Here is a 10,683-nt window from a genome sequence, read left to right as displayed (position 1 = left end):
AAAAAATTATCATAACATAAACAATTTTGAAAACCTTAACGATATTCTTTCCCATTTGTATGTTTCAAATAGAGTTAGCTTGTATCATTTGTAGTTAATAAACTTCATGTTTTACTCATAGATATTATCTTGACGTATAGGATTTTAAAGTTTTAAAAACACCCCTCCAAAATTTTAAATTAATATAAAATGTTTCTTAGGAACATCAATGTGTTTTATATTTGTCTATTTAATACATTTAATAAAGACATAAATTAGAAAACTTATCCATCATCCGAATCCATTCCTATTTTTATAACAGTTTTAATTATAGTATAACCTTTCATGAGAGAAAATAGAAAATTATAAAACAAAAATAATATAGTTAGTAATTATTATTTATTTTTGTTATTATTAATATTATTATTATTAATGTTATTATTATTATTATTATTATTATTATTATTATTAATTTTATAATATCCACAACTTGTCTACGTCAATGTGTAAATATAAATTAATGTTGTCGTCAAAAATGAATTCAAGATAAGTTGATTATACTCATTTAATTCAATTAACACATATTAGTTCAGCTAAAATTTGTTGAATCTATATTTCTTTGTGTCAAAGCAAGAAATCGACTGAATCTGTATGGGATGTATTCGAGAGAGAATCGAATACAACAAGTAGTTGTTGAAATGCATGTAGTTGTCGAAAGAGCTAGCCTTGACATAATTTAAACTTAGCATTTTTGTATGTTTTAGCTGAGTTAGTTAGCTAGTTAGAAATTGTTTGGTGTGCAAGAAATCTTAGTTATAAACAGGCACGTACCCTATCATTGTAAAATGTGACAAAAAGCTGAACAAAATTATAGTTTAAAAGCAGAGAGAAATTCTGCAGAATATTCTTCTTCTTCTTCTTCATTTTTTTCTCTCAAGTCCTAATTTCACTTTTCTTTCCCAATTCACATTCTCTCTCTTCTTTAATAATCATTGTATAGACGGAAGAACAAGGGGCTTAATTAATCAGAAAGATTGATTGTAGTTCATCAAGATTGATTCAGGATTTCTCAAGAGATTACGATTTTATTTCAACATCTGGTATCAAGAGCACTGGATGTGTGATTCTTGGGAAGCTTAGCGCGATTAATCATCTGAATGTGCATTTTTCATCAAGTCTTCCAATTAGGAACATTAAGAATTACAAGAATTGGTGTAAGCAGATGACGATTGTTTTATACTATTAAGATCTCTGAGATCTTGTGAAGGAAGGACTAATGCCAATTGGAGAAGATGCTATGATTGAACAAAAGTATTCACATAAAGAATTAAAGAAGAAAAATCATAAAGCTCTCTTTATAATTAATTAATGTGTTGATGAAGATAAATTTGAAAAACTTAATGATGTAGAATCAATAAAATAAACATGGGCAATCCTAGAGAAATCGTATGGATGCACTGAGAGGGTGAAAGAGGTGAGGTTACAAACTCACAAAAGAATGTATAAATTGTTTCAAATGCAATAGAGTGAAAGCATATATGATTTCTTTATTAGGGGTATAAAACTGGTGAATCAAATCAATATATTTGGAGAAGTGTTGAAATCAAGATTAGTTGTCCCAAAGATCTTGAGGTCACTAGCTCCAAAGTTCGATCACGTGGTACTAGTCATAGAAGAATTGAAATATTTGTCAACCTTGACAAAGGAAGAGCTTCAAGGGACGCTTGAATCTCATGAATAAAGAATGGCTGAAAGAGTTGCAAGCAAGTCTAAGAGTGGTGTGGCTTTGGAAGCACAATCAACAAAAGAAAATAAAGAAAAGGAAGATGGAACGGAAACAACGGTAGAAGAGTCTACAATAATTAGACTGGTAGAAGTAACCAGCAAAAAGGAAACTAATCGAATCAAAGAAGACGCTCAAAATAAAAAGCAACCACAGAGGCGGTGTTGCGGTTAGAGGATGAGGTGGTGGAAGAAAACCTGACAAGAGTCACATTCAGTGGTACAATTTTTAGAAGTACGGTCACTATTCTAGTGATTATTATGAAAACAAAAGAAATAATCAAGAAAATGATGCAAGACTTGTAAAACATGAAGAAGAAGAAGAAGAAGAAGAAGAAGAAGAAGAAGAAGAAGAAGAAGAAGAAGAGATGTTGCAGATGGTCACAACAAGATATGAAGAAAGATTCAAGAATCAATGGAACTTGGACTCTGGATTCTCATCACACATGTCTGGTAGGAAAGATTGGTTTGTCAAAATAAGTCCCTTGATGAAGAACGAGGTGAAAATCTTAAATGACAATACTCTAGAAGCTGAAGGTATTGGTGATGTTCTCATAATGAGAAAAGATGGAAAAAGATCAGTAATTTCCAATGTGTTATACATACCTGGAATGAAAAGCAATTTACCCTACATATGTCAATTGATCGAAAATAATTACAAATTATAAATCGAGGATAAGATGATGAGAGGTCTCAACTAAGGTGGAAAGCTAATCTTGAATTCTCCTATGTCCCATAACAGAACCTTCAAGATTGAACTAAATGTGATGGGGCAAAAGTGTCTCACAACAGTAGCTAGCAGAGATGAATGGTTGTGGCACTACTCATTTAGTCATCTCAATTTCATTGGCATCATAAATCTGAAAAAGAGAAAATACAATTTCAGGATTCTCATAAATCAACATTCCAAACGAAGAAGAATGTGTGCAGGAAAAGCAACACAAGAAAACAACATCAAAAAGGATGCAAGAAGCAAGTCGAAGGCAATCCTTGAAGTGATATATTCTGACGTGTGTGGACATATCCATGTGGATTCGATTGGAGGTAACTAATACTTTGTCACATTCATAAATGATTTCATTCAAAAAAAATTGGATTTACTTGATCAAGAAGAAAAGTGAAATGATCTAGGTATTGGCGATGTTTAAATCTATGGTCGAAAGACAAAGTGGTCAAAAGATCAAGACTCTAAGGACTGATGGTGGTGGAGAATATGTGTCGAAAGACTTAGTTAAATTATTTGAGAAAGAATGGATTATGCGTGAGGTGGTGCCACCCTACACTCCTCAATAAAATGGAACTGCTGAAAGGAATAATAGAACTATCATGAATATGGTGAGGAGTATGTTGAAAGGAAATCATCCACCTAAATAGTTATGAGGTGAGGTAGTTTCGACTGTAACATACATTCTGAACAGATGTCCGACTAAGAATATAGAAGGAATCATACTAGAAGAATGTTGGTCTGGTGTCAAGCCTAGCTTAAGCCATTTTAAGATATTTAGATCAATATCATATAGACATGTGCCTAATCAGTTGAGAAGGAAACTTGATGATAAATCGAGTCAAATGATCCTAATAGAATATCATTCGACTGGTGGATACAAATTAATCGACCCAGTGAACAAGTAAGATTTGAACAACAGAGACGTGATCGTAGATGAGCTTAAGGAATTGGACTTAACTGAAAATGTCAAGAAGGATTTAGTAAGAATCTTATGTGAAGAACTAGCTAGTGAAGTCAAAATAAAATATTCAAGAATTAGATTTGCATAATAATATTTTAGACATCGAGAAGAGGATGAAAAACTAATTAGTTTTGAAGAATCATATCTCAGTGTTATTCAATCATTGATTTATCTTTCTAATTATACAAACTACGACATCTCAATTTCTATTATTCAATTAGCGAGATATAGTTCTTCACCTACACGAAGACAATGGAAAGAAGTCAAAAATATACTTTAGGGTTAAGTATGTTTTTGGTCCCTATAAATTACCAAATTTTGTTTTTGGTCCCTATTACAAAAATGACATGTTTTGGTCCTCACAAAATTATTATGCATGTAGTTTTAGTCTCTAATGTTAAACCGATGTGTATTTTCGAATGATTATTTTACAGACATGTTTAGAATGCTATAAAGAGTCCCTCAGAAAAAAAAGAACTCAAAATTTGATTTCTAAGACTAAATTTGCATTACTTTTATCATTATCTTTTGAAATTTAAAAAATTCATATTTAATTCTTCCCATTTTAAAAAATTCTATAATTTGATAAAAAAAAATTTATAGTATTCTAAACACGTAGGAAAAAAATTATTCAAAAATTTTAAAGTTTAAGGATAATTAAATAGTTTTCAAAATTTTAGAAAATAGCAGGGACTAAAACTAAATGCATAAAAATTTTATAGGGACTAAAATATGTCTTTTTTTATAGGGACTAAAAATAAAATTTTGAAATATTTATAGGGACCAAAAACATATTTAACCCTACTTTATTATCTTATAGGGGTAAACGGACAAAAGTTAGTTTTACTACAAAATATCGAAATTAGAAATAACAAGTTATACTGAGGCATGTTAATTATTAGACTCTCATAATAGTAGATCACACAAAATTTATTTGTTTACTTATGTTGGTACAACTATTTCATGGAGACCCGTGAAATAACCCATAACAACTTCATCTAATCATTAGGGAATTTTTACCACAACACGAGGCAAGTCGAGAATGTGTTTGGTTAAGATCTTTAATTCAACACGCACACAAAAGACTTGTGATTTGCCTTCTGGAAAAATATATACAACAACCATATATGAAGATAATATTACATGCATCGCTCAATTGAAAGATAATTATTTTAAAAGAGATCAAACAAAACATAATTCTTCAAAGTTTATTTTCACTCACGATCTTTAGAAAAGTGGTGAAGATATTATTAAATGCATCTAAAATTTTTGTTCAAGTGATAATTATTTAGACCTTTTCTCAAAGCTACTACCAAATAGAATTTTTAACCAACTAGTACGAAAGATTGGTCTTAATCATTAAAGAAATAATCAAAAGATATTGTACTCTTTCTTCTTCGTTGGATCTTTTTTCCATTGTATTTTTTTAGTAAGGTTTTAACGAGGCATATCCTAAACAAACATCTCAAATAATTTTCTTCTTTATTTGTAATAATTTTTATTAATTAGTATCGAGGCAGTTCTCTCACAAAAAATAATGTACTATTTTTCCTTCACTAGAATTTTTTTCAGTGAATTTTTATTAGTAAGATTTTAATGAGACATATTTTTTTAGGGACATCAATGGAGGCGTATTATAAATGACATGAGTGTGGTTGTCCATAAATGAATAGATTCCATATTAATATTAATTTTCTATTCACAATAATTTTCTATTGACAAATAAAAAATTATAGATTACAACTATTTTTGAATAAAACATAAACATACAAAAATTCTATTAAGCATTGAAATTATAAAGAAAATTTGAAAAGGTTGTGATGATATCTCCAAATTAAGAGAGAAGATGACAATTGATAAAGTAGTCATTGATGTTGTATTTCATTTTATTTGTATCATTTTAACATACAAAGTAATCACTACAAGTTTCATAAACTATAAAATTTAAATAAGATTGATTTATTAGATGCGAACATAATATCTAATTGAAAGCCCATGAAATATTGGGTTCATTTTGGGTTTGGGTATGATACTAATTATGGGATACACATACAATAACCTTGTTCACAACTTCGTCTATAACCAAGTATACATAAAGTTTTTGGACAATCTTGACGTCTTATACAGGGAAAATTTGTCCCTGTAATAAAAATCAAGAGAAACAAATTAATGTACTAAAATAGTAGAAAATATATGAATAAATTTTAAAAAGTTTAAAAATTGCCTTACCATAACGTTCCTTTGCAACAGTAAATAGAATAAAAATAATTATAGCATAAAAAAGTTTGAAAACCTTAACAATATTTTCTCCCATTTGCGTGTTTCAAATAGAATAAGCTTGTATCACTTGTAATTAATAAACTACACGTTTTACTTGTAGATATTTTACCTTAGTTTATAAGAATTTATAGTTTTAAAAACACACGTCCTAAATTTTAAAATAAGTATAAAATGCTTCTTAGGAACATCGATGTGTTGTATATTTGTCCATTTAATACATTTAATAAGGACAAAAATTTGAAAACTTATCCATCGTCAGAATTCATTCCTATTTTTTAACAGTTTTAATTATTGTGTGACCTTTCAGAGAGAAAATAAAAAATAAATAAAAAATGGACAACTTCTCCACCCATCACAAAAAGTTGGATAGTATACATTCCACCAATCACATTGCATCATTTAATTTTATCATATTTAATTAATTATTAAATATTATATTTTTTGATTGTTTACAATGCATTTTACACTAAAGATAACTCTACCCAATTTTTTGTGTTAGATAGATAAGAATTCAACAAATATATATATATATATATATATATATATATATATATATATATATATATATATATATAATTTTTTAATTATTATATTATTAGTTGTTATTATTATTATTATTATTATTAATTTTATAATATCAATAATTTGTCTACGTTAATACGTAATTATAAACTAATGTTGTCATCATAAATGAATTTAAAATTAGTTGATTATGTTCAATTACCTCAATTAAAACATATTACTTAAGCTAATCAAATACATGAAATTAAATATTTGTAGGATAAAAATTCAAAAAGAATATGAAACATATAAACTAAAGAAGACTGGTTTTAACCAAAATATACCAAGAGAGAAAGTTACAAGTGTAGTTCAAAGTTGATTGAAAATAGCTCTATCAAGCCTATTTTCTGTGTGGTTGTACTTCCTTCTTCAATTGTACGAAATATAAAAGTATGCCGTGTTGGGAATGTAAGTGAGCTGGTTATCTTGAGTCCAATTAACAAAATCTTCAATAGGAGCTTTAGTAGGTAAGTGACTGCCAAGATGTTCATGAATCCCTAATATGGAGTTAGAAATTTCGATAAAGCACATAAGGATGTAATACTGAAACTTCAATGGTAAGCTGGTGCCCGTGCCACATATGTCTTTTAAGAATATAGTTGATTGAAGCCTAGACATCAACGACGATAACGTTGAGACCATTAACTTTGATTTAAAATGATATAGGTTGATCCTCATAGTTAATTATTGTTTTTTTTGGATTGTCTTTATTATGCAAAACAACTTGAAATATATTCAAATTGTTTATGTTGTAGAAGGAACCAATGTGAATCACGATGTTCTAACATGTGTGCTATAACATTTGGTCTCTAACAACATACAAATGTTATTGTAGTATTAGTTCAAAACTTATTTTATCCAAGATTCACTCTATAAAGAAGATCTATGAAAAGAGTTAATTTGGATGTTCTGGTATAGCATGTTGAACACGATGTTCCAACATGTGAGTTGTGCAACATTTTCCCTTTGTCTGGATGTCATGGTGGATGTTACTAGCAGCGAAATTTATGATTGAGATTCAATTAGATTTATTGCAGTTTCTTTATCAATGATTTGCTTGACAGTTCTTGAAGATCAAATCTGATTTAAATTTCAATTTGAAATATAACAAATCATATCTTTTGTTTGAAATATTTATGGAGCAAATAAAATCCAACAAATTCTTCTATTATTTTGAAAGAATTTAATTCATAGATATAAAGGAGAAAAGCGTATAATGGATTTCTATTTAAGAAAACTCAATTCTCAAGCTTGGAACAAGATTTTGTGCGCTAGGTTTAATTTCTTTGTGCTAGGATTTTTGAGTCTTTTATTACTTGTATTTCACGCTAATGTTATCACTCATATCATAAGAATTAGTGTTGAATCTTGTTTGTTGTACTCTACACTATTGCTTTAGTAACTTGACATAGTTGTTGGTTTGTCTTAGTTAATTTGTAAATTCAAAAATCATTGTGTTAATGGTTAAGTTGATCATTTTAGATTAGTGATTGAGAGAAAGTAAGAGGGACTCCCATATTTAGGGGGAGTCCTAAATAAAAAAGTCACTAGAACTAGGATGAGGCGTTGAACATCATGAGGTTGATGTTCCTATAAACAAATTGTACTAATTCGAAGTAATGAATTTCTTTTCTTGGGTAGAGTGCCCTCCAGGCATAAGTGTTGTTTCACCGAACGAGATTACCAATCTCTTGTGTTATTTTATTGCTTTATGTAATGTGTTATTATTGAAGTTATTATGCTGCCATACTGGTTGAACAAGTTGGACATGTTGTCCCAACATCGTGTCCAACACCTGTCTCCCCAAGAACAAAAACTCAGTTGACATCAGAGCTTGCACCCTATTCTGTTTCGGTGAGCTCCATGGACAACACTAAGGATGGAGGTTCAATCAACAAGCCACCTATGTTGGATGACACAAATTATGATTATTAGAAAGCCAAGATGGTTGCTTTTCTAAAATTTATTGACAACAAAACTTGGAAGGTTGTGGTATAAAAGCTTGGAAACATCCTGTGATCACTTTCCAAGATGGTTTAACAAGCTTAAATTCGGAAGCTTTTTGGTCCAAAGATTAAGATGATAAAGCTCTTGGAAACGACAAAACCTTGAATGCCATATTCAATGGTGTGGACAAGAATATGTTCAGACTAATCAACACTTGTATTGAAGTAAAATAAGCTTGGGAGATTCTTAAGACTGCTCATGAAGTCAAATCTAAAGTTGGAATGTTAAGGCTGCAACTCCTCACAATTGAGTTTGAAAATATGAGAATGATAGACGAGGAATATATCAGATTTCAACATTAGAATGAGATATATATCCAATGATTATTTTTCCTTGGAAGATAAAATGTCAGAAGCAAAGCTATTTAGAAAGATCCTCATATATTTGTCTCAGAAGTTTGACATAAAGGTAACAACTATTGAAGAAGCTCAAGACTTAAGCACCTTGAAGGTTAATAAACTCATTGGCTCTCTTCAAACCTTTGAAGTTTCTATAAATAGAAGATCACAAAAGATGAACAAAGATGTAGCTTTTTGTACAATACTCTAAATAAGTAAGATTGAACTGATATGGATACTAAAGAAAGTCTATATATGCTATAACTTATATATTAGAATAAAGTTCAACAATTTCTTGAAAAGATTGGATAAACAACGAGGGATGAATGTGCAAGGCAAATGGTCAAACATTTGTCCCCAGTACAAGAGCATAGAGGAAGACTATTCTAAAAGAAACTAATCAAAATATTTTGTCGAAAAAGGATATTTTACTCTTTCTCCTTCATTAGATCTTTTTTCCACTGAGTTTTTTTAGCAAGGTTTTAACGAGGTGTATCATAAACCAACATTTCAAATAATTTTCTTCTTTATTTATAGTAATTTGTATTGATTAGTATCGAGGCAGTTCCCCACCAAAAATATTTGTACTATTTTTCCTTCACTAGAACTTTTTCTAGTAAAATTTATACGAGTAAGGTTTTAATGAGGACATATTCTTGATGGACATCCAAAAAAGTGTATTAGAAATGACATGATTGTGGTTGTCCATAAACGAGTGAATTCCATATTATTTTTTATTCATTACATATCTTCTATAAATAAAACTCATGTTATAGAACTCTCTTTTTTTTTTTCTTCGCTCTACTATTGTTTTGTTTATTTTCAAAACATGTAATATATAATTGAGTTTTTAATTATTGTCACTTGACAAATTAAAAATTATAAATTACAACTATTTTTCAACAAAGCTTCAACATAAAAAATATTCTATCAAGCATTGAAATTTAAAAGAAAATTTGAAAAGGTAGTGATAATATCTCAAAATTTAGAGAAAGGAAGACAACTGATAAAATAGTCATTGATGTTGTATTTCATTTTATTTGTGATCATTTTATTTGTGATTCATTGAATGCCAACATAATATCTAATATCATGCTATACCAAAACAGTTAAATACATGCACAATAACCATGTTCACACCATCGTCTATAACCAAGCGTACACAAAGTTTTGGGACAATCTTGACGTCTTGTACATGGATAATCGGTTTCTGTAATAAAAATAGAGATAAACAAATTAATGTACTAAAATAGTAGAAAATATAATACATTTAGAAAGGTTTAAGATTTGGCTTACCATAACGTTCCTTTGCATCAACAAATAGAAAAATAAAAATAACCATAGCATAAACAAGTTTAAAAACCTTAACAATATTTTCTCCCATTTGTATGTTTCAAATAGAATAAGCTTGTATCACTTGTAATTAATAAATTTCACGTTTTACTTATAGATATTTTATCTTAGCTTATAAGAATTTATAGTTTGAAACACACACTTCCTAAATTTTAAAATAAGTATAAAATGTTTCTTGGGATCATCAATGTGTTGTATATTTGTCCATTTAATACATTTAGGACAAAAATTAGAAAACTTATCCATCATAAGAATTCATTCCTATTTTTTTAATAGTTTAAATTATTGGATAACCTTTCAGGAGAGAAAATGGAAAATCTTAAAACAAATATAATATAGTTAGTAATTGTTGTGAATTCAATGCCACGAACAAAGTATAAAATAAGGGATGAATAAAAAACAAGGAAGAAGAGGAACACAAGATTGATTATAACTGATATTCTTTTACTTTCTCTTAAAACAAGATTAAAAGTTTACAAGAATAACAAATAACCTCTCTCACCCTAAATTAGGATTTGCAGCTTAGCAATGATGAGAGACTAATATGCTATTTATAATAAAACCTAACATACTAACTAATGGGCTTTTTCCACAAGGCCCATTACACAAGCCAACTTAATAAACAAGCTAACTTAACAAATTAGGGTTTAAACACTAAAACCTAATTTAACATGCTAACAACCCTAGCATCTTCG

General features: G+C 29.0%; 1 long non-coding RNA gene across 1 annotated transcript; it reads right to left on the bottom strand.

Annotated features, from left to right (window-relative positions):
• Positions 1 to 9,639: 9,639 nt before the first annotated feature.
• Positions 9,640 to 10,196, bottom strand: LOC131606971 (uncharacterized). The gene is made up of 2 exons (XR_009285142.1): positions 9,932 to 10,196; positions 9,640 to 9,845 (listed from the first exon to the last, which is right to left on the bottom strand). It is a non-coding gene; the product is annotated as an uncharacterized LOC131606971 (long non-coding RNA).
• Between the last annotated feature and the right edge of the window lie 487 nt (positions 10,197 to 10,683).

Source organism: Vicia villosa, linkage group LG5, assembly GCF_029867415.1.
Source record: "Vicia villosa cultivar HV-30 ecotype Madison, WI linkage group LG5, Vvil1.0, whole genome shotgun sequence".
In the NCBI taxonomy this organism is placed as follows: domain Eukaryota; kingdom Viridiplantae; phylum Streptophyta; class Magnoliopsida; order Fabales; family Fabaceae; genus Vicia; species Vicia villosa.
Note: the sequence above shows the minus strand (reverse complement) of the source record. Positions and strands in the feature narration are given on the sequence as shown.